The sequence below is a fragment of the Acomys russatus genome, chromosome 20 (genome assembly GCF_903995435.1).
Source record: "Acomys russatus chromosome 20, mAcoRus1.1, whole genome shotgun sequence".
In the NCBI taxonomy this organism is placed as follows: Eukaryota; Metazoa; Chordata; class Mammalia; order Rodentia; family Muridae; genus Acomys; species Acomys russatus.
Window position 1 is genome coordinate 21,296,469 of NC_067156.1, and position 25,221 is coordinate 21,321,689.

Genomic DNA, 25,221 nt, shown 5'->3' on the forward strand with positions numbered 1-25,221 from the left:
GCTCAGAGGTTAAGAACACTAGCTGTTCTTCCAAAGGTCCTGAGTTCGATTTCCCAGCAACCATATGGTGGATCACAGCCATCTATAATGAGATGTGGTGCCATCTTCTCACATGCAGGCCAAATACTGTATAAATAAATAAATCTTAAAAAAAATAATAAAATAAAAAGAAGTTAACAAAGGGTATGTCCATGAGAGGGGAGAGGAAAGAGGCCTATGAGTGACTTTTCTATATTTCTATAAATGGAATTATTAAATCACAATAATCACTTTGAGTATTGAAAATAAATTACAGATTTTTAAACTTACGTAAGATATTATTGTAGATGGGGGTGTAACTAAGCGAGAGTTTTGGCTAGGCATATGTGAGGCTGACTGCTGTGGGAGGCATTCCTGAAATGGACTAAAGAGACGAGTAGGAAACACTCCTCAGAGACTTGCTTTGGGGTACTGGGGATGCTCCCCTGACCTGGAGATCTGTGCCTAATGATCTGGCCTGGGGTCCATGGAGGACACACTCAGAGGGGCAGCCTCTTACTCCTGGCTCTCAACGCTGGTTCCACACACGTCACCCAGAACTCTTTCAAAAACAACTATGCTAGGCGGAGTATGTAGCTTTACTGGTAGAGCATGTGTTTGGCTTGTGGAGGCTCTCAGTTCAATCCCTGGCACTGCCACAACAAAAACAAAACAAAACAGCATTGTCTCGGTCCCATCCTATTAGGACAAACTGCAAGATTCCTGATAAGCTCCATTTTAAAATAAACAAGAGTGTTTTAGTAGAAGTACATCCCAAATACTGTCTTCTGGACCCTGAGAAATCCCTGGATGTGACACGCTTGGAAGCTAGTATGGAATTTGAAGGTAGAATATAATGTCAATCTCAATCGCTCAATCTCTCTCTCTCTCTCTCTCTCTTTCTCTCTCTCTCTCTCTCCCTCTGTGTGTGTGTGTGTGTGAAGGTCCAATGAAAAACCTGGTTGTCCCCCTAGGAGAGGGGAAGGCAGTCTGCGGGCCAGCCAACATGGCTTCTAATCTGACCATACCTTAGTTGAAATGCTGTCTCAGCATTAAACCGGGGACAGCAGTGCCAGCTTCACAAAAAAAATTACGAACAGCTCATGCTTCACAAACAGCCCTAGGATCCCACTGGGCGCCATGTGCAATGCCATGCTGGCACCCAAAGGCCCCTCAGCAGCTCTGCTCCACCAAGGCTCCTAGCAAAGTCTCTGTGTGTCCCTAAGCATGCCCTACAGGCAAGGCCATCAGCAGCTTGGCCTGCTGTGATGTGCAGGAAATGAATGAGATTTCCTGGGTCTCCTTCTCCTATTTTTGAAAGCTGAGGCTCTAGGGGCAGGTCCAACACAGCAGCTGCTGAGTGTCTGGCCCAGGCCCACTGTATCAGCACCAACTGCGCAGTGCAGAGTCCTGTATCCCTCTGCAGCTGCCTGATAAGAGGCTCAGCTACTGTTTCAGGCTTATCAGGGGCAGACCTGGGTGGAGGGGCCACTTCCATAAGCCCAAGGGGGGAGGGAAAAGGTCCTCTGAAGAAATATAAAGCCTGCACACTCACACCCACACCCACGGTAGCTGTCTGTCCCATCAGCAACCCTCGGTACCTGGCATACATGCTCCACCTCACTGTTCATTCAGATGTAGGTCACGCCACACCCTTTTATGATAAAGTGACAAGATGCCACCTGCACTCCCTACTCAAGAAGAAACTGGGGTTCAGGGTTGCTTGGGATCTGAAGCAGGTCAGAGGCTGGATATGATGATAGTCAAGAGGCCAAGCCCTATAGGTGGAGCCAGCTGTGTCTCCTTAAGAGTGTGTGTGTGTGTGTGTGTGTGTGTGTGTGTGTGTGTACAAGTACAAATATGTATAGTGGGGATACATATGTGGTAAATGAAGTCATCTGCCCCTTAATAAGATGCCACCTTATTAAAGTACACAGTGACCCAAAGGAAAGATGACACAGACTGTGGTCAGCCTATGAGTGACCTACATTGTGGAAAACATCTGAATTCTTGCCTTAGGTCTGCTATTCACTACTGCTTGTGGCCCTGTTACAGTTATTCCCCACATCTCCAATGTGGTACCAAATGTATAAATACGGGTAGAAGCCAGATTTTCATCCCTAGCACAGATCAATGGATTTGGATTTAGTCTTTGACACATCGTCTCCTACCTCTCAAAGGCATACTATTATCTCCGAGACCTCATGCTTGGCCCTTTAGCTTTTTCCAGATCTTTCTCGAACATCACCTCTCTGGTGACATATCCTCTGGCCATACTCTGTAGAGTGACACTCCCTTGGGGCTGAGGAGACAGCTCAGTTGGTAAAGTGCTTGCCTTCTAAGCACGGGGATCTGAGTTGAATCCCTGGACCTCACAGTTAAAGAAAAGTTTCTGTAATCTCAATGCCTGGGGATGAAACAGGCAGATCCCTGAGGCTCCATGGTCAGGCAGCCTTGTCCATTTGGTGAGATCCAGGTGAGTGAGAGACCTTGTCCTACCCAACCAAACAAAACAAAAACCTAAGGTGGATGGTGCCTGAGCGATGACAACTGAGGTTACCCTATGGCCTCCACATGCCCATGCACATACATGCATGCACACGCACACATCAGCATCTTCATTCATATGAACACAGTCACATACACACATTGATGCGTCCCTTCTCTCCTCTCCTTTACTCATCTTTTTTGGATTGCATCTTCTCTCTAACCAGTAGCGCTGCCTGATGGACTGAGCTTTCTGCCGTGTGTCTGGCCACTCTTACTAGAATGTCAGCTCTTCTTGAGGACCTCTGCTGGTTTGCTCATTGTCATATCTTTGGGGCCTGGCACGTAGGTGGTGCTCGATACACAACTTCTGGGCCACAGGCTCACTGGTATTGGTTGAAGAGGCAAAGGGTAAACCTGACTAGATTACCTGCTCCTTATTCCCTAGCCTGCCATTCACCCCAGTCAACTGCTTACAGGTGACTCAAAACATTTTTGAGAATCTTCCTTCCTTCCTTCCTTTTTTCATTCATTCATTCATTCATTCATTCATTCATTCATTCATGTGTGTGTGCACGCACACACAAGTGCGTGCATATGCACATGCTATAAAACACATATGGAGGGCAGAGGAAAATTTGTGGAAGCTGGTCCTCTCCTTCAACCACGTAGATTGAAATCAGGTTGTCAAGGTTACTTTATGGTTAAGAGACTTTACCAACTCAGCCATCTCACCACCCCTCATGTGACTTTAAAACTATCATTCTGGGAGCTGGCGGGCGGGGGGGGGGGTTGGACCAGTGGTAAGAGTACTTCCTGTGCAAGCATGAGGACCTGAGGTTGGAAGCCAGGATCCACGTTAAGAGCAAAGTGTGGCTGCTTCTGTGCCTGTACCCTCAGTTACACTGCTGTCCTCCAGGGTAATTCTAGGCTGACTGACAAACCCTGCCTCAAAGAATTAAGGCAGAGAGCGGCTGAACAGGTACTTGTCATTTGTCCTAGACTACAGGCAGGGACAGGCACACACACCTGCATACAAGTGTCCATTACACGCATACATTTCAGACACACAGTGAAAAACTTTAGTGGTCGGAGTGGTACCTGAAGATGACGTTCCACCAGACCATCGCTGACTTTCTAACCTCCAGCGGCCTGGCCCCACTCCTTCCTCAGCCCCAAAGTATCACTCCACTCTACTCTGGGGAGTCACAATTCAGACTGTTCTCCTATCTTCAGATATGGACTTCGTGAACAAACTCCTGTGACACTTGTCACATCAGCGAAAATACCCTGTGTCACAGGCATGGAGAATGTTTCCTGTGCTTGGGGGCCATCACTTTATAACTGGCAGATACAGGCACACTTGACCCCAGAATCTCCATTTCCAAGTCTGAGGGCTGCTTCCCGAGTGGACATACCTTTCAGTACGAAACATGAAATAAGCCTGGTCTGGCATATCTCATGTGGAAAGTTTGTTCATACTGGGGTGACAAGTACCATTTTATGAATGTGGGAGAAGGGTGGTGGAGCCCCAGTGTTGGGGGGTGGTCTAATGTATTTTGATGTTAATTACTGCTTACTGTCTCTGTGACTTACCTTTTGCTTAATAAAAAGCCATCCGACCTGGGCAAGGCAAAAGAGATAGGTGGGGCTAGCCGGGCCTACAGATAATACTGGTAATACAGATAATTTTTAAAACACTACCCTAGTTTTAGGGTCATGGGGAGCCTGTCTGATACACAATACACCTGCTTCATAGTGCCTCCTGAACCTTCTCAGATGAGGCAAGGCTACTTTGGAGGACACTGGCAGAGCCTAGGGTGCTTGTTTTTGTAGAGGTGACGGGATGGCCCTTGGCTAGCAACAGAGGCTGTAGAGGTCAGGCACAGGAGCCATTGGGCTTTTGGGGACCAGTTAGCCAGACACCAGTTAGCCTGGGACACTTTATGCTGTTGCCTGTACCCTGATCTCAGCGACAGAGTTTCAGTCTATAGTTACCCATCTGTGAAGCTGGCCTCCTCCTCCTTGGAGAGTTGTAATGGACTAGGTTGCATCTGAACTTAGAGGATCTATCATTCTGTCAGTTTAAGTGAGGAGGAGTTGGCAGAATTTTTTTCCCTACAGAGCTAGAGAATAAACAGTTTAGGCTAGGTCAGTCTGTGGCAATGGTACAACTCAGCCATCACAGTGAAACAGCGCAGCGACATTCTAGTAATACTTTACACAAACAGGCAGCATGGCTAGGAGGAGGTCTCGGGGGACAAAGGCTTACCTTGCACACACAAGGGCTCCTCAGTTTAATCCTAGAGCCCATGAGAAAATGGTAGCACAAGCTTGTGACCCTAGAGCCAGAAACAGGTGGGGGGGGGCGGTGGGAGGGGGCGGGCAGATCCCTGGGCCTCTCTGGGCCCAGCCAGCCTAGTTGCTGAGTGCAAGGCCAAGGAGAGACCTTGTATCAAAGGAGGGACATGGTGGTGCCAAGGATTGTTCTCTGGTCTATACCTGCATGTGTACACACATGTACCCTCACACAGAAACACACACACTAACCTGCCCACACATAGACACTAAAAAAAAAAAAAACCAAACAAACAAAAAAGAAAAAGAAAAGAAACCAGGCAATGGCTTGAATGTTAGGTAGCCTACTGTTTACAGACGGGAAACAACTGGAAGGAAAACAAAACAAAACAACAATAACAACAACAACAAAACACCAGCTGGATGCAGAGGGAAGCAAAGAACATTAGCCATTTCCAAGGAAATAATAAATTCTGATAGGAAGATTCTGGGGTGCTCATCAGCTAGAAACATGGGCTCCCAGGGAGTCTGCGAGTTTAAGACCAGCATGAGCTGCCCCCGCCCTTGACTGTGCTGTCCTCAAAGAGGCACTTCACTTCCTTCAGCAATGTCCGTTCTCTCTGTGGACAACAAGCATTGCTTCACTCAAATGTTTAAAAATAGAAGGGTTCTGAGCTGGCTCTAAAGGATCTGGGATTCTTAAGTAGGAAACGACCCAAGGGTAATTACCGAAGCCTGACACAAACCAACGTACTTAGCTTTTTGGGAGGAACTCTCTTTCAATCTTGTGAATGAAAACCTTTTTTCTAAAATGCCTTGTTTCCTGTGCATTTGAGGGCTGGTGTTGTGGAGGGGTTCAAAGACAGTCAGGGAGTTGTGCTGAGTTCAAACCATTGTCCCCCCTCCCACTCACGGAGGGGGGTGCGTTCTGTGTTCCTTCATAGGGCATCGCATAAATACCCACCCACTGCATAGGAGGATGCTCCTGGAGGCCAGGCTGCTTCTGCACGGTGCAAGGACTTTGCGCATTAATTCACTCCCTTCTCTGTTTGGCATCCTTCCAGCTCACCCTGACTCCAGTCACTCTCCAAGTTATGCCATCAACCAACATAGAAACACCAATAGCTTCCTTCTGCAAACACAATGGGATTTGTGTGTGTGTGTGTGTGTGTCTGTGTTCAGGCACATGCGTGTGGTTGCGTGTGTACATGTTAGGGTATGTGTTCAGGGCAGAGGTTGAACCTTGGATGCTGTTCCTCAGGTGTTGTTCATCTTGCTATTGAGATAGGTTCCTGAGCCTCCCCCCCCCCACCCCCGCAGGCTCTGTTCTTATGTACGTGAGGCCAGCAAGTCCCAGGGAACCACTAGTCTCTATCTCCCCTGCACAGGGATAACAAACCATACCATGCATTCCTTTTTGTTGTTGTTGTTTTGTTTTGTTTTTCGAGACAGGGTTTCTCTGTGCAGTCTTGGCTGTCCTGGACTTGTTTTGTAGACCAGGCTGGCCTCGAACTCACAGAGATCTGCCTGCCTCTGTCTCCCAGAGTGCTGGCATCAAAGGCATGTGCCACCATGCCTGGCTCATGCCACAATTTTCTAAGGATTAATTGTGAACCTGTATCACCATGCCATACTTTTCTAGAGATTAAACTTAGGTCCTCCTTGGTTGCACAGCAAGTACTTTACGTCATGGTCTATCTCCCCAATCTATACAATGTTTTGGTTCAACTAGGTAAAACTACATCATGGAAAGTAGAAAACCAGTATAACTTAGTACTAGCTAAAGTGTATTACTGAGTATATTACTTGGAGCTATTCTTTAAATACCCAGGTGCCTGTTTAGCTATTAAGTCAGGCACTAGGAAGATGTGAGGCAATTTGATCCCAGTGCTGAATATGTGAGACAGAATGCCCTTCAAAGAACGGGGTGTGTTGTATTCCAATCATGATGCATGCCTGCTGCTCTGTGGGCAGGACACTAATGATCGTCACGTCTTAGTCTAGAGAGCCATGGCAGGGTAGCCCACCATAACTCCATCTATTATAAAGCACAGATGCATGAGCTAGCCCACCAACATTTGTGGATAAACTGTTTCTGTCCTAGAATTATCTCTCTTTCAATTTCCCAGGCTTTCTTTGTTTTTTGAAAGTATGTAATTTATTGAATTAATGTATGAGTGTGTGTAAGTATGTGTGAGTGTGCGAGTGTGTGAGTGTGTGCATGTGGGTTTGCACTCATGTCTGTGAAGGTACCTACAGACGTCTGAAGAGCGTTTCAGATCCCCTGGTGCTGGTGTTATGGCTGTTAAGGGCCACTTGAGGTGGGTCCCGGGATCTGAACTCAGACCCTGATGATTGCACAGCAAGAGCTCCTAACCACTGAGCCATCTCACCAGCTCCATCATTTCCAAACATTCTTCATGGTATCAACCTGGGATTGCTGAGGTTAGGTTATGAATATTCTTCAGAGGGAGGGTAGGAACAGGAAGAGAAGAGCAAGGTGATAACAATCTGGATGTAATGTGAATAAATTATAAAAACTGAAAAAAATTTAAAAAGAATTTTCTTCATAAGTTGGTGAAGGCACACACCTTTAATCCCAGCACTAGGGAGGCAGAGACAGGAAGATCTCTGAGTTTGAGGCCAGCCTGGTCTATAAAGCAAGTTCTAGGGCATCCAGGGCTACACAGAGAAACCTTATCTTGAAATAAAACAGAAACAAAAAACCAAAAATGAATTTTCTTCATGTGATTAACTGGCAAAATGGTACACTGGGGTCTGGACAAAGGTGAGCGATGAACGGCAAGACAACGTTTTGCAACTCCATCTGGCAGAGATCAGTTATCTAGAAGGCTCCGCTGAGATCCAAGCACATGGGTCTTCATGGAGAGCAAGGCAAACAGTGGGTAACTGCCCTGGCTCTGAGAGTCACCGGGTCACACACTGCACATCTGTCTCAAGATAGAGTCATCACAGGGATCCCACAGAGGTGCGGTTCACAGTCCTTTCACTTCCTACTCCGCTGTCTCACGTGGAGATTCTGTCTTTTGCATTTGTGTACTTCAACTAGAATTGTTACCGTTGGTGCTGAAAAATAACTAAAAATAAAAATAACTGCAGTAACGATTTGAGGTGATACCATCATTTTTGTGGGTGTGGCTTAGAGTGGGGCCTCAGGTGGGAAGCCATTTCTTTTGAAATTGCAGGGACAGGTGGCAAGGCTGCCAGCTCTGTCAGATGCACCTGAACCAGGCGAGGCTATGCCAGGTGTTCCTATGTGATACAAACTTCCTTCATTCTCTCATGTTTTTAGGCCTTGACTTCCTAACCAGGCTCCAGTCAAGACAGTATCCATGAGGTCTTGTGTCTCCTACAGTCTTGACGTAGACAGGACTGACTGGATTAAAGCCATCGTTCACCACCTGGGAAGTGGCTCAGCAAGTAAAGTGCTTGGCATGGAAGGCTGAGACCCTGAATTTGAATCCCCAACACACACATATAACTGGGTGTGGTGGTGTGTCTGTAATCCCAGCATGCCTACAATGAGAAGAAAGGCAGAGACACAGGAGTCCCCGGAAGCTAGGAGGCCAGCTAGCCTGACTTGCACTGTGACAAAAAGCAAGGGACCCTTAACTCTAACCAGGTAGAAGGTGAGGGCAGACATCCAAGGCTGTCCCCTGACTCACACAGTGTGCTCGCACACACACTTACACGAGTACACAGCATCACACATGGTGGCTTCTGCTGGAGGCATTCCACGAGCAAGCAGAGGGCATTAGGCTCTCCGTACAGTAACCCTAGTAGGCAGCTGCCCACTGCTTCCCCTTTGTGGGACTTGGGGCGGACTCACTGATAGGACCTACACAACTACAAACTGCCACAGATAGCATTAACAGTTGTTGTCACAAAGGGGCACGCCAAGACGGGTCGAAGTAAGACTTTTTCTTTTTTCTTTTTGTACTGAAATTGGTAGCATAGGCCTCTTGTCTCAGCTACCCGGTGGGTTGAGACAAAAGAGTCTCAAGTTTAGGCCCTGCCTGGATGAGTCGTTGACACCTCTCCTTAAATTTTAAAAGAGCAAAAAGAAGATGTTGAGTCCAGCATGTGCCTAACATGTACAAGATTCTAGTGACATCACAAAGAAAAGGGGCATGGGAGACAGCTGGGTTGTGGTAAAGTGCTTGCCCCCCAAACATGAGGTCTTGGGGTCCATCCATAGAACCCACATAAAAAGCCAGTTGTGATGGTGCACATCTCTAATGCTGGTGCCAGATACAGCGGATAAGAATCACCGGGGATACAGAAAGCTAGTCTAGCCAATTACTGAGTCCAAGACCAAAGAGAGACACTGCCTCAAAAAATAAAGTGGGATATGACTGAGGAGAACAGATAACATCAGCCTCTGGCCTCCACACGCATGTGCATCTACACGTGTGCTCCACCCATGGATACATAAACACACATACACCACACACTCACCCAAGGAAAAGAAAAAAAAAGAAAGAAGATGAAGAAATACAGGCTCCTGGGGCTGTGGGAATGGCCTTGGGTCTTCTGAGGGTCAAGCAGAAAGCTCCAGCATGGCAGCTGATCAAGTCCTGGGGAAGAGAAATCCTGGCATCAAGGCTGGAGTGTGGATGATACTTGGGAATGGGGGTATGGGTGGAGATACGGCCTTTTGAACCCCATGTGCCACCTTTGTAATCTGGAATTAATAACCTCTATATAGACGGCACTGTGGGTGAATGAAGGACGGCATGCGGATCCTTGAGTGGGAAGGCGTGGGTCCTTGCCATGCACCACTCACTGCCTCCCCTTGTGTGCCTGGGCTAAGGTCTCGGCCTCGGGCTTTGCCAGTTTCTGATTGTGGTTAAAATGTCAATGTCCTCCATAGGCTTGTGTGTTTGAAAACTCCTGGTCCCTCACTGGTGCTGTCTTAGAAGGTTGTGAGCCCTTGAGAGAAGTAGGCGGCTAAAGGATTGCCTTGAGGTTTATGGTCCCTTGCCACTTCCTGTTTGTGCTCTGCCTCCTGACGACAGTAACAATGTGACCAGTCTCCTCCTGCCTCCCCGCCTTCCCAACTTCGATGGACTAAATCATCTTGAACTGTGAGCCAAGATAAACTCCTCCTCCCTTAAGTGGCTTCTTGCCAGGTATGAGCACAGCAATAGGAAAAGTAACTAACACACTAGACTATACACAAATGCAAGAGATGGGTACAACTCTTACGTCAGTGGTTCTCAACCTACGGGCCTCGACACCCTTGGGGGTTGCATATCAAATATCCTGCATGTCAGATGCTTACATTACAATTCATAACAGTAGCAAAATTACAGCTATAAAGTAGCAGTGAGATAATCTTATGGTTGCAGGTCACCCCAACATGAGGGACTGTATTAAAGGGTCTCAGCAATAGGAAGGTTGAGAACCACTGTCCTAGACTGTCCATCAGGACCCTCTGCCAGTCCTTTATACCTAACTTCCATTTACCCACAATCCAGTTGTGGCTTGTGTGTCTCCTAAGTGCGTCCAAGCCACTCTCTTCCCTAAAGGGTATCTGTCCTCTTACACAGCACCTTCCACCCACTAACCTACAACAGTTTGATGAATACCATTGCTTCTGGGACAACGAACCACAATTCTCAAACTTTTAAAGAAGAGTAACCCAGCTTCATGGTTTAAGAAGCCAAAGGAAGGGCTGATGAGATGGCTCTGTAGGTAAAATTGCTTGTCACATTAGGGTGATGAGGGAAGCTTAGACCAACGGAACCCACAAAAGACAGATGTGGCGGCTCACATCTGCAGTCTCAGCACTCTAATGATGACGTAGTGACTGCCCTAGAAGCTTGTGGACCAGCTATCCTGGGATACACACAGAGAAGCAGAAATAAGAGAGTCCATGCCTCAGTGAGGCGTAAGGACAGAACTGGGAATTATCCTGACCTCCACGTGTGTACTGGAGCGCGTCCCCACTCCGTTCAATAGCAACAAACAAAGTCTTTACAAAAGAAGCCAGAAAAGTAAGAGTCAGAGACAGTAGCATGGAGGCAGACAGGTAGAGAGTTAGCGAGGGTGCCAACCGTTGCACAGTTCTTTGCTCTTGGGGAAACCTTCTTTCTGTCAAATATTAAATATTATATTTTATAGCTGCAAAGACAAGTGCACTCTTTGTCATTAATGGATCATTTTATTCCTTCTGGTTGTGTGTGTGTGTGTGTGTGTGTGTGTGTGTGTGATCCTCTAGCAGCTCTGTGAACTCTAATTCCTGTGTCCTGGGGTGGGTGGGCCCTGCTGAACCCCTCCCCCACACTCTCAGTGAAGTGGGCGAGGAGACAGGAAAAGAGGAGGAGGGGACAGGCAGGGCTGTCTGCAAAGTCCCCTGTCACCTCGCTGGTTTCAGAGCCATCACACGCAAAAGGGAGATAAAAATATCTCCCCTGAAGCTGCTCAGCGGTGAAATGAGATAACTTGTGCTGCAGCCAGGCAGTGTCTCCTCTCTGCTTTGAGTCAGGGTTAGAGGAGGAGGAGGAGGAGGAGGAGGGGGAAGAGAAGTACAGCGTTGATGAAAAGGAAAACGCAAAGAGAAACTGAAAAGGGGGGGGGGGGAGAAACCACCTGACTTTCAGTCATGGCTGAGATTAATTTTCCTAAAATGAGAGTCCCTTCAGAAATAGAAGGAGAGCCGCTTAGAGGGTGAATCAGCCCCAGGGCAGGAGCCACTAAGCAAGGGCCTGGCTCTCCTCACAGCACCCCTCAGGAGCCTGCTGTATGGGCACCAGGAGGAGAGAGGAGTGTGTAGAAGAAGAAGGGAAAGGAAGGAGGGAAAGGGGGAGGAGGAGGAAGAAGGGAAAGAGGAAGTCATTCTTCAGGAAGAGGAAGAATAGTCATCTCCAAAAGGAGGAGGGAGAAGAAGGGAAAAGGAGGAAGAAGAGGAGGCAGAAGGGGAGGAGGAAAGGGGAGGAAGAGGCTTGCCACTTGAGAGGGAAGCCAAAGCCTGGGCCACACTGTGGACCTCTCAGAGGGTAGCACAGCGGAACAGAGACAAGAGGAATGCTGGCTGAGAAGACACTGAAGGGCAGAGGGCCTCGAGGTCAGGAGCTGGGAGGAGACGCCCTAAAACTAGAGGGCGGGTTAAGAGGCAGAGCCAACAGTTGCTCACAGAACACTCTGGGCCACTGATAAAAACATAAAGGAGCATGCTGGGAGGCTGCTCTCCTGGCTCTGAGGGAGCGCTATGCTATGCTATGCTATGCTATGCTATGCTATGCTATGCTATGCTATGCAGTGCTATGCTATGCTATGCTATGCAGTGCTATGCTATGCTATGCTATGCAGTGCTATGCTATGCTATGCAGTGCTATGCTATGCTATGCAGTGCTGTGCTATGCTATGCAGTGCTATGCAGTGCTATGCTATGCTATGCTATGCAGTGCTATGCTATGCAGTGCTATGCAGTGCTATGCTATGCTATGCTATGCAGTGCTATGCTATGCTATGCAGTGCTATGCTATGCAGTGCTATGCTATGCTATGCAGTGCTATGCTATGCTATGCAGTGCTATGCTATGCTATGCAGTACTATGCTATGCTATGCTATGCAGTGCTATGCTATGCTATGCAGTGCTATGCTGTGCTATGCTATGCAGTGCTATGCTATGCTATGCAGTGCTATGCTATGCTATGCTATGCTATGCAGTGCTATGCTATGCTATGCAGTGCTATGCTATGCTATGCAGTGCTATGCTATGCTATGCTGTGCTATGCTATGCTATGCTATGCAGTGCTATGCTATGCTATGCTATGCTATGCTATGCAGTGCTATGCTATGCAGTGCTATGCTATGCTATGCTATGCTATGCTATGCTATGCAGTGCTATGCTATGCTAGTGCTATGCTATGCTATGCTATGCTGTGCTATGCTATGCTATGCTATGCTATGCTATGCTATGCTGTGCTATGCTATGCTATGCTATGCTATGCTATGCAGGGATGTGCTATGCTATGCTATGCTATGCTATGCAGTGCTATGCTATGCTATGCTATGCAGTGCTATGCTATGCTATGCTATGCAGTGCTATGCTATGCTATGCTATGCTATGCTATGCAGGGATGTGCTATGCTATGCTATGCTATGCTATGCTGTGCTATGCTATGCTATGCTATGCTATGCTATGCAGGGATATGTTATGCTATGCTATGCTATGCAGGGTTGTGCTGTGCTGTGCAGTGCTATGCTATGCTATGCAGGGCCATGCTGTGCTGTGCTGTGCTATGTAGGGCTATGCTATTCTGTGCTATGTTATGCTATGTTATGCAGGGCTGTGTTATGCTATTCTGTGCTATGTGATGCAGGGCTGTGCTATGCCATGCTGTGCTATGCTGTGCTATGCAATGCAGGGCTGTGCTGTGGTGTGTTATGCTATGCTATAGGAGGAGAGGGACCCTGTGGGAGGCTGCTCTCCAGCTCAGAGGGAGTACTGCCATGGTGTGGGAGGGGGAGGACACTGTGAGGCCTTCCACTGTGAGGGCCTCCACAGAGTGCTGGACTCTGCAGAACCTGATACTCTTTGCTCTTTCCTTGCAGGCAAATTTTCAGAAAATTGACATATAGAGGAACAGTTGGGAAGCAAGGATGGAGTGGGATGGTGGGGAACATCTAGGCATCTATTCAGAACATGAGCTTGTATCTGGATTATACTGTGAGAAGTTATTTGCACATGTGGAGGTGTGCAGATTCACCTGTGTACACATGCACATGGAGGCCACAAGTTAGATTTAAGTATTGTTCCTCAGGTGCCCTCCACTTTGTTTTGTTTGTTTGTTTGTTTGTTTTTGGCAGTGTTTCTCATTGATCTAGAACTTTGCAGTAGGCTAGGAAGGCAGGCCAGTGAACCCTAGGGCACATGCCTGTTTCCACCTCTCCAAGGTTAAGCCACCATGTATTACTTTTTATTTTACTTTATTTTTGACATGAATTCCGAGGAATGAAACTTATGTCTTTGTGCTTTTAGTGCACGCATTTGAACTGACTGGTTTATCACCCCAGCCCAAGAAATGTTCTATCTATCAGGAAATATTTGATACACCCTTCATATAAAGATCACCATCATCCCCTGTACCAGTGAGAAATTTGGAGTTTTGGTTTCTTTAAAATACAGAAATATTATAAGAATATCTTTTTGTTTTTATCCCAGTTATGGGGACACGGCTCTGCTTCACAGCAGGTGACTATGATTTGCCTCGTGCTCTAGCAGAGGCGTGCTTTTGCCAGCTGCAGATAGTTCCTGCAATTGTGTGACATTTGGAAGCCTGGAGACTTTTCAGAGGATATATAATGCTAGGGCCCCGAATGGGATGGTGGGTTGTTGTCTGGCCACTGGCTGCTGTTGGTTGAGGTTTGTTAAATAGTCGTGCACAAAGAAGAAACAGCAAGAAGAAATAAGATAGCCTGACAGCGAAGATCAAACTCGCTCCAAGGAGCTCGATGCTCCTAATCAGCAGGAAGTATTCTAACAATAATGATGGCCCCTTTTCACTCCCTGACTTCATTCATGGATCTCTTTCCTTTCCTCTCTATCCTTTTTTCTCTTATATCTAGTGTTGGGGTGTGTGTGTGTGAAAGGATAGGAAAACAGTGGAAGAAAGAACCCACAAAGCTAAAACCCCGGCTACAATCCCCTTAACTAGATAAAGACCAGCTATAAAATTTTGGGACTCAATGCAACGTGACAATGAGGGCACCTTGTTAAAACACAAGAAAACAGCAACAGTAGAGCAGGAAGTAAGCACACTACCTCCAGGCCCCGGTAGGACAGCCAGGGTTATGTAAAGAGGCCCAGCAACTTGTCCGAGGTCATGGCTGCCTCACAGCAGCTCCAGATTCCAAATCCCATCCACTAACTACTACTGCCAACCTCTTCAACACTAGCCCATTAGCAGAACCTATTTGTGCTCCATGGTGTTTTATGAATGACGGAGGAGGGCATGAGAGATGGCCTAGTAGCTTGCCTCAAGCTTGAGGACCTCAGTTTGACTGTCTCAACCTATGTAAAGAAAAAAGAAATAGGGCATGGTGGCATGTACTTGTGATTCTGGCACTAGAGAGGCAGATGAGAGGATTCCTAGGGCTCCCTGGTCAGGCAGCCTAGACTAGCTGCTGAGCTCTAGATCAATGAGAGATCTTGTCTCTGAAAACAAGGTGGGTAAAGGCATTTGCTTCCAAGCCTAGTGGCCTGAATTTGAACTTGGAACCTCATATGACTCAAATTGTCTTCTTCTTCTTCTTTTTTAGATTTATGTATTTATTATGTATATAGCATTCTGCACCAGATTTTGTTATAGATGGTTGTGAGCCACCATGTGGTTGCTGGGAATTGAACTCATGACCTTTGGAAGAGCAGTCAGTGCTCTTAACCTCTGAGCCATCTCTCCAGCCCCCTCTAATTGTCTTCTAACACACACACACACACACACACACACGCGCACACACACACACACACACACACACACACACACACGCACGGCACACTAAACAAACAAATAATGTTAACAGCTCCCAAGGTAGATACTAGAGGCTGTCCTTTGGCTTCTACACACAGATGCACACACAAGTATCCCCCCTGAACATTCAATCCCCCACACATGTGCTGCCACAGTCACTGTGGAGGAACCTAAATTTGAAGCCTCTAGCACTACGAAGTGAAAACTCTGCTGCTCAGTGGGCACCGGAACTGCTGATTCAGGGCCCAGCACAAAGGACAGAGGCATGATTGCTCTATCAGGTTTGGTCTGGAAAGCCATCCTTTCCCCCCATCTTTTCTAGGCCCATTTGCTACTGCTGAAATGTGGTGATTCTCCAGTCTAGCATTCCAGGTAGTAGAGCTGGGGTTACAGGTTGGCTGGAAGAGGATGCCCTCAGGAACATGATCAGTGCATGAAGGAGCATGTGGGAGTGTAGGTAATGGCTCTCTGTGAAAAGTGCCCATCAGCACCACCGTGCAAAGTAGAGATAGGCAGCCAGCTATGCGAGCATGTGCCAGGGTGGAAAGGGATACCCGGGCAGTGTGCACCACAAGGATGACCCGAAACAGAAGCTCCTTCTCTTAGCCTGGAAAGGAATCATCACCTAAGAGAAGCAGTGTGTGGCTTAGTGCGGAGAGAGACACATAGAAATAAGACTACACAGCAGTGAGCGGTGTCAATGAGGGGATGGGAAGGTGGCTCAGTGTGTAATGCATTTGCCACACAATCGTGATCACCAGAACCCATGTGAAATGCATAAAAGTCAGAAGTAGCAGTGTAGGCACCTGAGGCTACAGGGAGATGGAGGCTGAGACAGGAGGATTCCGAGAAACTCTTGGGCCAGCTATTGTGGTTTAGGAAGTGGTCAGTAAGAGAAATCTTGTCTCAAAAAGGGTGGAAAGTGAAGACCCCATGTTGTCTTCTGACCTGTACACACATATCATGGTACATATGCATCTGTATACACACATACAGGGAGAGGGAGAGACAGAGACAAAGAGAGAGGGGGTGTGAATGAGAGGTGATGGAGGTGAGAGTGATGGAGGTGAGAGTGACGGAGGTGAGAGTGATGGAGGTGAGAGTGATGGAGGTGAGAGTGACGGAGGTGAGAGTGATGGAGGTGAGAGTGATGGAGGTGAGGGTATAGAGTATCAAGGCAAGAGAAAGATCAAGGACCTCAGGGTTAGAGGCCAAAGGGACAGTAGGCCCTTTCCTAAGCTCTGGGGGCTCCCTTTGACATGGACGCATCTGTGCACAGGGCTTTCAAGCATCTGGTGTGAGGTCTTGTCCAAGCCCCACCTACCCCCCAGTTGGAATCTAGAGCCTTGGGCTGGGTTCTAGCCAGCAGGCAGGAAAGAGACCATCGTCTGTTTCTACCACAGGCTAAAGAGTTGTACAAAAAACATTGTTTTAGAAGAATGTACATAAATTAAAATTTATAACACTGAGGGCAGTGGCCAGCACGCCCCCAGAAGGTCAGATTATATAAGGATCTAAAGGGAGCACCAGGCCAAACTGCGAGGTGGTGGGGGAGGAGGCGGGGGGGGGGGGGGGGGGGAGAAAGTGCGCACATGCAGTTCAGCTACTGTGTTCTTAGCATGCCGTGCGTTTGGTGCTGTCTCTTCTTGTTTCGATGTTGTCTTTACTGGCCGTTCAGTATATGTCAAGTTCTGGTCTAGGAGCTATAGAGGTGACTTCTCAAAGACACCTGAAGGGGCTTCTGGCCCTGGAATGGTGCCACCTCTGGGCTTTAGCATGCTCTGCATAATCACCACCTGTTTCTGAATGGCTCCCTTGACAATTCTTTGTGCTAGGCCTCAAGGAGCAGAGAGTGGGGCCAGGGGAGAGTGTGGGCACAGAGCCACTTAGGAGGTCAGATTCCTGAGAAGGGGCAGATGCAGGGACCCACTGGGACTACAAAGTATCCCCTTTGTAGGTTTGTTTGGTGGGTGCCTTCCAAGACTGGGGGATTTTTCTTTCTTTTTTCTTTTTTAATGGGTTGGACTACACAGACAAGCCCTTGATAGACAAGCAGATGTGTTGAGGGGAGGGTACGCAGGCAGTTAGGAGCTGGACACAAGTTGTTAGGAAGAAGTGAAGCTGAAAAGGCAGACAACGTGGGCAGATGCGCGAGGGCCATCAGGGAAGGGTACAGGCCGAGGGGGGCAGGCCTGACCCTGGGAAAGGGAGAGATCAGGTGAGTAGGTGGCCATGGGTCATGGCTGGGACACAGGCCTGGCTGAGGAGCTGGGGGATGGCTGGCACCCAAACCTCTGGTTTGGCTAATCAGATACAGTTCTTGCCTTGCACCTGCTCACTGGCAGCAGGCCTTTTAGTGTACTGACAACCACTCAGGTGAACCTCAGCTGTCTGTGGGGGTCTGACAGCCTCTGTCTCCAGCCTGGCTTTACACATAGTACATTAGAAGCCTGAGCCAGGCAGTCCTCTCTGGTCTTCCAGATTTCTTCGGCCAGACTCCCATTACTTCAACCATGCCGGGGTGATGCAGGCAAGGTCCATACCAGCGCTTGACCCAAAAGCACCAATTCTAGTGCTTTTGATAATGTTACACCAGTGATACTGTAGCAAGGACACTACTGAAAGCAAGGAACAACAGCTGCTGGGAAACTGTTGGGAGCACCCACACCTGCAGCAATTCTCGCTTTCTCTGAAGCCCCCACTGCTGGGTACGTCCCCCAAATGAACGCCGTGCGGTTGGCTGCTATTTGCACCAACAGAGGAGAAGATGGAGATGCTGAGATATTGTGATTCCCCGCCCCCCCCCCCCCCGCAAAAGCCAGTGAACGCCCAGGTCTGACAGCACACATGGACAGATAGACAGAGAGAAGAGGGATGGAGTGAGCTCTGGCAGGCACTTCCCCCAAAAGTAATGGCACGTCTCTTATCAGGGTCATAAAACACACTTAGGCTGTCTTCTAATTAGAGAGGCATATTCCAAAGTGGCCACATTCCTTTCCTGTCAGTTTAGCTGAGATGGTGAGATGACCAAGCAGGTGGGCGCTTTGCCATACCCATCAATGGCCGTGGGCATTGGAGACTGGCGTAGGACTGGAGAGATCGCTCAGCCCATAAACCACACAAGAGAGAGACTGAGTTTGATCACCGGGACCCATGTGGAAATGCTAGGCGTGGCGGTACATATTTGTGAGCCCATTGCTGGGGAAATGGAGAGAGGTAGATCCATGGAGCTCACTGACAAGTCAGTCTGGCCTACTCACCTACCTACTTAGTGAGTTCCGGTCAGTGAGAGGACCTGTCTGAAGGCAAAGATGAACTGCACCTGGGAAACGGCCTCAGAGGCTATGGGCCAGCTTGTTTTCATGTCCTGCCCCAAAAGAGGTGCATCTGGATACACATGAGCAAACATGTACACACACACACACACATACATACACATACATACACATACATACACACACACATACACACACACACACACACACACAAACTGCCATGACCTTCAGGAGGGCGGTTTCTGAATAACATTTTAAACACATAAAATATTTGTCTTATGGATTAAACCCACTTTCTCCTGAAAGCTTGTCATCACGTGTAGGCCAAGTTCTACTTACAAAGATCAGCCACCCAGAGACAAACCCAGAAGCCTTACTTTACCTCTCCTTACTCACTGTGGAAGCAGTTACCCACTTCTACTGCACACGTGCGCCCACACACACACATACACACACCCCGAAAATGCCTCTTGCCCACAGCCCTCTACTTTCCAGAGCCTTTCGCCAGCCTCTATAATACTTGCCCAACCAAGGGTACCTTGGGAAAGGTCCAGCACTTACTGTGCCAGCCCCATGAGCCTCCGAGGGTCCCCAGCATCTAGAGTGATTGCACAAGAGTGAGATGAAATTTCACTTGGCACTCTTTCTGCCTCTGCCAGCGACAGCAAATTCTATATAAAGCTGCCAAACTTGGCATCTCTTCACTAAGCACTGACCCCTTCCATCCAAGTGCAAGACTGCCCATCTATGGGCCTGTGCATAACTTGCTGGTAATAACGATCACAATCAGGCCTAGGAGAAGCCCTCAACACGGCAGGGTCAGGGCAGACCTGACACAGGGAAGTCAATTCTCTCTGCTCCGATCTCAGGCTCTGAGTAGCTATAGCACCATCATGGAGACAGGATATAGACATATCCTGTCTGAGCTAGCAGCAAGAAATAGGGCCCCAGGGGCCTCCCAGAGCGGGGACCCTGCCACAAGTCCAGCGGTTGTCAGCCCTGCAAGAGAGGTGTTTAGCCTTACTGGCCAAGCCTGATCTGAACCCGTGATGTGATGTCAGAATACTGGTGGGGGTGGGGGCAGGAATCAGGTAACCCCCTGCAGACACTCAAGTCTGAGGGGTCTGAACACCTGAGTGTCTGCAGCCTGGACTTCCTTGGTGCCCGAGATGAAATGGATGCCGCACTCCTGACTTCCTGTCCCCTTAACCGAGGCCCTAAGCATGTGTTCATACACGTGCCCGTGCAGACACACACACACACACACAGAAGCCAGGGTCAAACACACACTGAAAATAAATGCTGGTGAACTCTGCCGATCCTCACTTGCTGGCAAAGTTCGCCTCGAGGGTGCTAGACAATTGTCAACAGCTGGTACATCTCTGCCTTCGGCGCTCAGGTTTTTATATGCAGCAGCTCATTCTTACAACCCAGTGAGAAACAGTCTACGAAGATTCTCACGTTGCGGGTGCTGAAACTGGCGCTGAGAGATGTCACAGAGATGATCCCAATAGGTGTGACATACAGGGTAGCATGTACTGGTGACACCCATGGGCGCACTGCCACAGATCGCACTGCGTCCGGTACTTATCTCCTAGCCACACAAGACAGGGGTCCCAAGAGGCCTCCACCAACTGTATTTATATTTACAGGACTTAACCAAAGAATGGTGGCAGTTGGTAGAGTGCTGGCCTCACAGTCAAGCCCTAAGTTCTCTCTCTAGTGTGGTTATAAACTCTGTGTGGTGCCATATCCTCAAGATCACAACACTTCCGAGGTGGAGGTAGGGGGATCAGAAGTTTAAAGTCATCTTCGACGACATGGCCTGGCCCCATCTACAAACTAGCCTGGATTACATAAAGTCCTGTCTCGAGAAAAAACAAATTAAATTAAATAAAAAATGAAAAAAAAAAAAAGAAAAGAAAAGAAAAGGTCTCTATTATCCCTTATTATTTTACTATCGTGTTAGGGAATACCGTGTAGGCTTTGAGTAATTCCTCTCTGAGGTGAGGGGTAAAAATAAACAGTTGTGTTCTTTTAAAAACAAAAATTTAGACTGCAAAAGTCCCAAAACGGGGCGGGGAGGCCCATCAGTGTTTCCAACACCCGGAGAGGCTCACTGCTCTTGTCACTAAGTTAAAGTGTTTAAAAGGACAGTCATGTTTTTGTTTGTTTGTTGTTTGTTGTTTTATACTCCCACAGAGACAAGGAGAGCGGATTCCGCAAAATCTGTGCCTGTCCCAGGGCCAGTGGGCCAGAAGGAGCTGTTGGAGTTTCTTGGAGTTTTCCCGGAGTTGGCCCGGGATCTCTGGAGCAAACTTGACCGGACCGCTACCTCTTGCCTTAAGAGAGGGTGGGGGTGGGTGCCTGCTTGCTGAGGGCTCGGCCTCTCCCTCTCTCGGGTCTCGGACCCTTCCCAAGCCCTACACAAAGAAACCGCGCGCCACCGCGGGGCTGGTGGCCTCTCTGGACTGGAAGACATCCACCCCGCCAGGGCGCGGGGCCCGCGGTTCCCCTGGCTCGGACCCCGCGCGCTCCGTGCGCCACAGTGCGGCCCGGGTCAGGCCGAGATCCGGGACAGCCCGGGTACTCACCCGGGCGCTCGGGAAGCGGCGTGCTGTCCGGGCTGCTCATCGCCACGCGGCGGGGAGAAACGCGGTGGGGAGCACTGCAGTGGCAGGGGTCCCCAGCTCCTGGACCGCGAACCGGGCCAACAGCACCTGAGGATCCAACTCCGCGCGCCTCGCAGAAGGGGAGGGGTTCCGCCCCAAGATAGGCACACTTCAACTATTTTTTTCTACAACTTGGCCATGAGGTTTCCACCCATTTTTTTTTTTTTTAAAACACGTACCCGCCCACTTCCGAACGTTTTCTTCTGCGCTCTAACTTTCTGCTCAAGGCTCACAGTTCTCCGTGTTTCTGTTTCCATCTGCCAATCTCAGATAGAGAGCTTGCAGTTAGAACCACCCTGTGTGTGCTCTGGAAAAGTCCTACATAAGACCCAGTAGCCTGGCTGGGCACTCTCCAAATAGGGGCAGAGAGGCCTTTCAAGCCTGGCTTAGGTGCCTTGTAACCAGAACCAGTCTAAACATTTTTTTTTTCTTTTTAAAATGATTTCTCTTAATTAATATTCGTTGTTGTGTATATTTACAGGGTATGACACAGTATTTTAGGACATAACATAGGCTGTGTTCAGTGGTGTCCTTCAACATTGCCTTTTGTCACTCTTTTACTTTGGGGGACATGAGCTGTGTGTGTGTGTGTACACCAGTCTCTGTCTTAGAACCACCTACCCAATCTCGCTCTTTCACTAGTCACTAGTACTTACTACTGGACTTTTCTATTTTGAGATGACATTTTAGATTCTACAAGACGGATATTTGTATTTGCTTTTCTGGCTTAGTTTACTACACAGCATGTCTCCCACTTCCACCCTCTCTATGGCACCTGACAGGGTTGCTAGCTTTTATCATTATCTTTTTTTTTTTTTAATGTTTTATTATTAATTTATTTAGATTACATCTCAATTGTTGTTCCCTCACTTGTATCCTCCTGTTCCTCCCTTCCTCCCTCTTTCACCCTATTCCCCTCCCCTAGGTCTGTGACAGAAGGGGACCTCCTCCCCCACTATATGGTCACAGCCTATCAAGTCTCATCCTGGTAGCCTGCTAATCCTTTCTCCGAGTGCCACCAGGCCTCCCCACCAAGGGGAAGTGGTCAGATATGGAGCACCAAAGCTCATGTCTGTATCGTTATCTGAATAATGCTGCCACCTTGCAAGCAAGAGGACCTGAGTTCAGTCCCAGTGTCATAGCTACTGTTCCGTTGCTGGGATAAAATGGGAATTTGGCTGATTTGAGGGTACAGACTGCTGTCTCAGAGAAGGCATGGCAGCTGGCCACATTTCATCTACACTCAGGAAGTAGAGAGGGAACTGGAGTTGGGCACTGATACTCAGCCCATAGGTATTCCCAGATGCTAACCTAATCAAGTAAAAAAAAGAGAGAGAGAGAGATGCAGTGCCACACACATAACGTCAGCACTGGCAAAGTGGAGGCAGGTAGATGCGTTGAGTTGGCTGGCCGGCCAGCCTAGGTTGCTCAGTGAGTTCCAGGTTACTGAGAGGCCTGCTTTAAAAATCAAAGTGGATAGTGTTAGGTCCAGCTGCAAGGCCTGGCTGGCATACCCTGCCCTCTACCTAGGGGCGGGACTTCCCTTCTCCCAGAGACCCTTCACTATATAAACCAGACATTTGGGTTCCACTGCACTCTGGCCCTTTTCCCCACCTTCCTGCCCTTCTCCTTCCCTCCCCCCCCCCATCCCCAGCACACTCTCTCTCCTCCCCTCCTCCCATGCTGCTTCCAATAAACCTGCATTTATATACTACAGCTTCGTCACCATTAGCTCATTCTGATATCTAATCCATCAGATGGTACCTAAGGAACAGCAACCGAAGTTGACCTCTGACCTCCACATACACAGGCACCCTGTGAACATAAGTCTCCAAGTCTCCCATTTTCCCTTAATTTGCTATCCCACAAGCGGCATCGCTGCATCACGCTTAGAAGTACCTTTAAGACTTTTGATATGCTCAGGAGGCGCTGTAGCTGTTCAAGTTCCAATCAAGATGACCTATGCCGCCACCCTTGAAGCTTCCTGCCAGAATTTAGCACTAAATTGCATACTGGTGGTTGCGTTAGTTTATATTCCCTTTGTTGCCATAAAACACCCCAACAAGAGCAACTTGAGGAAGTAAGGGGGGTTTTACTTTGGTTCACAGTTCAAAGACGCAGTCCATTCTTAGGAAAGTGCTAGTGGCAGGAGCATGAGGCCTGTTACGGTTATTTTCATAAAACAGTGTTCTTGCTTATTCCTTAACCCGGCTATCATACAAATAATGAAGACTCTTTTATAACGCAAGGCTTCACAGCACAATCCGAAAACTCTAAGTCTGTTCTTAACCGTCTGTGCTACTTTGTCTCACTCCCAGCAAACATCCCAGCAACACTTGTACTTTGTAGCTTTCCTAGGCTCCAGCTCCTTCCTCCTGATCTTCCTTGGACCTCTCCCAGTCACTGAATTCCTTCTTCTTTTCCTAATGTCTTCTCACTTGGCTGGCAGGAAGTCCAGCCCTGTTCTCTTTCCTGCTCATTGATTGGCTGTAACCTGCTTTATTGACATGTCAGGGGGACAATTGGGAGCAGAGTTTATACAACATTTAGACAGAAAATTGTAACTTAAACTACACAATAACCTTATGCCTACTTTTCCCCCTTTTAGTCTAATAAAAGGGTCCTTTTCTTACAATAACAAACTATATGTAATATAACAATTATGAAAATTATTAGGTAAGACTTACATTTGTATATTTGGCAATCCTTGGATAAAGTATTTTACTATCAATTTCTATCATCATAAACAATTTGTTTAGTCTCCACCCCATCAGACACTAAGAAGGAATAAATATTACCTAAGTGTGTAGGAAGTTCAGGCAAGCAGCTTCCAAAAGTATAGAAGTGATAGACATTTAGCTGCTTGGATAGTCCCTCAAAATTTTATCAGAACTTCAGAGCATCCTCTTCAGGTTTTTGGCCCAGAATATTTGACAGACTTTTCTGTGAAGCAGGAATTATAAAGGACTTGCCTACCTTGTCCTTGCCAAACTTGTCAGTTGTCTCTCCTGCATCCATTTTGTTCCATTTTTTACAGTATTCTGTTTGTAATTGACACAAGAACATTTTCTTATCCAGTGGCTAGCGTCACATATGAAGCCTTTGATGCTCTTCGAAGTAGAACAGGGGTGCTGCCAGGAGCCGACTTGTCTCATATCCAAAAGATGTTATGTTAATACAATCTTTAAATGGCATATTCTGTAGATCTCTGAGTTTTTGAAGCTCATCTATGTTTTTATCTTATCTGAATTGCTTGTTTCTAGCTTTTGTTGTTGTTGTTATTGTTTTGTTTTGCTTGTTTGGTTTGGTTTTTCAAGACAGGGTTTCTCTGTGTAACTTTGTAGATCAGGCTGTCCTCGAACTCACAGCAATCCACCTGCTTCTGCCTCCTGAGTGCTGGGATTAAAGGCATGTACCACCATGCCCTGCTATTTCTAGCTATTTTTTATTGGTCAGTCTAAGAAACACATTTCTGTAATTAACTAAACTAGTATCTAACATGACTATGAGTTTGATTGTCTGACTAAGATACATTTCTTACTTCTCCTAAACAATTTGTAATAGCAGCTTTCAAAATGACTGAAACTTAACACTACAATTTTAAGAATTACATAGGTACAATACCTTAGCATTCTGTAACCAAACATCATCTTAAATCTGTCTTAATATACAAAGGTCTATACCAATGTAATATTTTTTGCTTATTATTATGTTCTTTTGTCTAAAAGTAGATTCAGTAATCTACCCTTCTACTTATTATTCCTATAACCAACCCCTTTGAACAGTAACAAACACCTATGGCCCATACCATGACCAAAAGCCAAACACCACCCCCATGGGAGTGGCACATAGTTTTCTTTGGGGGGGGGCAAGAAAATTGGAATACTTAACTAGCTGAAGCTTTTGCTGTCCAGTCTTTGAGTGTTGAGAAAGTTCAGAGCTTAACTGAAGTCCCGGCTGGAACAGTCTGTG

The 25,221-nt window shown here is 47.6% G+C and overlaps 1 protein-coding gene across 1 annotated transcript in view; it reads right to left on the reverse strand.

Moving 5' to 3' along the window:
• The window catches only part of Gypc (glycophorin C (Gerbich blood group)), a 40,966-nt gene extending 19,437 nt beyond the window's left edge, over positions 1 to 21,529 (reverse strand). The window contains exon 1 of the mRNA XM_051163404.1: positions 21,429 to 21,529. The gene's annotated coding sequence lies outside the window, so the exon portion shown is untranslated. The remainder of the gene's footprint in view (positions 1 to 21,428) is intronic.
• Between the last annotated feature and the right edge of the window lie 3,692 nt (positions 21,530 to 25,221).